This window comes from Octopus sinensis, linkage group LG2, assembly GCF_006345805.1.
Source record: "Octopus sinensis linkage group LG2, ASM634580v1, whole genome shotgun sequence".
Lineage (NCBI taxonomy): Eukaryota > Metazoa > Mollusca > Cephalopoda > Octopoda > Octopodidae > Octopus > Octopus sinensis.
The window spans coordinates 84,406,569-84,409,755 of record NC_042998.1 but is presented as its reverse complement, the minus strand read 5'-3'; positions in this window follow the sequence as shown (position 1 = coordinate 84,409,755).

The following is a 3,187-nucleotide window of genomic DNA, read 5'->3' as shown; positions in this document are numbered from 1 at the left end:
GCTTTTTCAGGTAATGCTTCAGGCCTTTCATGAGCAGTTTATTTTTCTTTTTTGCTTTGTTTCTTGAACTCGTATTTGGCCAAGGCAATTCTTGATCTGATTTCCTTCTCGTTTCTTCCATCCTCTCTTAGTACGCTTCCAAGTTATTTAAATTGCTTAATCTACTCTGATTGATTTCCAGTGATGTTGATTTGCAGATTCTCATCTCTGCTCTTTCTAATTTTCAATACTTTGGTTTTCTAGTTTATTCTCATCTTGTATCCTTCACTAGACTTATAGTGGCTTACAAGCCTTCTGTTTTTGTTGTTGTTGCCTGGTGGTCTGCAAATGACGAGAGAGGTGAGGGAAGAAGTGACAGGAGTGAAGGTTGGTGGATATCTGATACAAGCTATGAGATTTGCAAACGACCAGACTGGGCTACATTTTGAAATATGGGATAAGAAATAATCAGTAACTGAGACACGTCAGTTTGATCAATGTATAAAAAAAAAACAGAGGGCTCAGGAAGAATTACTCTTTGAAACAGGAAATTCTTATGAAAGTAAATTCCTATGAAGAAAACGTTATTATCAAATATGACTGAACTGGACATCTGCCAGTTGAAATTAAATATATAATCCAATCCAGATAAAACTTCCCTTAAAGATTCAGTAATATTACTTCCTAATGTTTAATCTTCATGGGATTCAAACAGCTGAGAGAATCTCGAAGTAAATAATCCAACTTAGTGACGAAGACTGTCAAGATAAGCAAATCTCTGATGGCTGTTAAGAACAAACTCTTGCTCAACAGGGAGGTCATATCAGTCAGAATATATGTCTACTAAAAATAAGCCAGTAGAAGCAGCGCCAGAAGTAACTCTATGTTGTTTCAATCGGTTAAAGAAAAACGAAAAAAAAACGAACCTGGCAAAACTCTTCTTTTTACGATCTCTAAGTGCTTCCCCGACATTGAGAATGTTATAAGTCATCGCTCTCATTGAAGTTCTCTATATCATAAATAGTTGAACTAACTAGGGCTGGGAGAGAGAGAGAGAGAGAGAGAGAGAGAGAGAGAGAGAGAGAGAGAGAGAGAGAGAGAGAGAGAGAGGGAGAGTATTATATTTTGTTGTATATTGTGTTCCACTTTTATGTATATACTGTAACATTATTGCATATTTTACCTTTCATATTTTTAGTACTTCTTGGTTTTTAGTATCGTACTTAGGTAACAATTAAATACAATGAACATAAAACAACGTACAGTAGCGTAGTTAGGGAGGGGTGGTCTTCCTCCTCTGATGTTTTTACTGGGGTGGGGGGCACGTTTGAGATGTATTTTGTTGGGTCGTATGTTGCATTTTTTGAGGGTGCTCGAAAAGAAGGAGATAGAAAACACAAGGGCTACCTCGGGTATCACACTCTCGAGCGATGTCACCCGTGTTATATAAAAGTAACTGCAGTGTTCAATAACCTCGCTAGTCTCCAACATTCTATAGGGACCTACTACACTACCAATAAGTGCAACGCTTGGACCAGGACCCATTCTACCTAATTGCTCTTTACTGTTACAACCAACAAAAGTCGTCAATGTGAGATCCCGCGAATCACACTCTACCTTCTTTTAAAACATTCAATGTTTTTATTTAAGCTTTGAAAAATGACCTTTCACAACTTGTGATTGGAAATGCAACGGTAAGCAGTAATATGTTTGCAATGCACGTGATAGGGAAGACATCCCTTCCAAACTGGAATAAAAACTCTGCAGAGGTCCTCGACCAATTTTTTTTCTATGGACCCCTTTGATTACCATTTTATTCTGGTGGACCCCATAGCCATTCGATGTTTAAAAACTAATTTTATTGATACTTCGTTCAAAATTCCTATTTTGCTTTTCACAATTTAATTTGTGTTAGTTGAACTATGTAAAATGTTAGAGAAACTTTCTGTTTCTTGCAATACACAAGTATAAATTGAAAAAATTTTTCAAGGGCCCTTAAAATATTATTGTGGATTCCCAATTTACTATTTTGTTATGTGGACCCCCAAAATCCTATATGGACCGTCAGGGGCCTATGGATCCAGGTTGAGAACATCTGCTAAAGAGCATCTTCAGATTCAGCTGTGAACTGTACCCACCCACCCCCAGCTCGAAGGAGCATCACAAAGTCAATAGTTATACCATACAACGGAATGGCTACATTCGTTCTGCATTACGCAAACGCGACTTAACGATTTCTCTGGACTAATTAAATTTGTTAGCTCAATCGTTACCGACGGAGTGAGAGTATATTATTTTAATCTGCATCACGCACAGTATTTACATGTAATAGGTTATTTACTTTGACCTTAACTATTAAAACATGAATTCGCATCCACACCAATTTGTGAGACTATGGGGTAGATTGTACAACGAAGTTAACAGAGGTAATAAAAAAAACAATTTTAATTTCATTTATTGATTGAATGCCCCACCTGAAATGGACGCTCGGAACTATCGCCCCCTCAGTCGTTCTTTCTTTTCATTTGTAATATCGGATAGAATAGTTTGGTACCATCATGCCATAGTTCACGACTGTAGACAACAAAAGAAAAAAGGAAAGTGAATTTCATAGTTCACAGTAGTTAAATTAATTTGCTTATCTATCCCTACCATAGTCTAGATCTACACAACAAAGAAAGATGGCTTGACACTCGGAGCTATATCTGGATTGCCAAGTTTGATATTTTACAACAATTACAGCGACACCAAAAATATCCCGTCTACCCTTTCTCATACCTAAAAATTATATTGTGAAGGTCACTAGACACTTTAGCAATACAATGGTCCATTGTTGACGCAAAGGTGCTGCATTATTAACCAATATTTCGTTGGCGTACATTGGTGTATTGTATTTAAAGTCTTCAGTTTGCAAAACAAGTACAAGACATTATTTCAGTAACAGTTTCCAAAAACGACAGCGCTATCACTGTACTACTTTGCAGTTGATCTACAAAACTTACTAATTTGTCTTAGAACTTTTGTAAAAGTTCAGTATTTCTAAAATGAAAACATTCATCTTGCTTTGAAATTTTCTCCAGTCACCAGCACTCTAGTTACAACGACAATAAAACAATAAAAAGAACAAAAATAATAAACATAAGTTGAATAAGAACGAAAAACAGAAAAAAGTGTTTAGTTTGCATACTTCTCTAATGCCAAACAAATG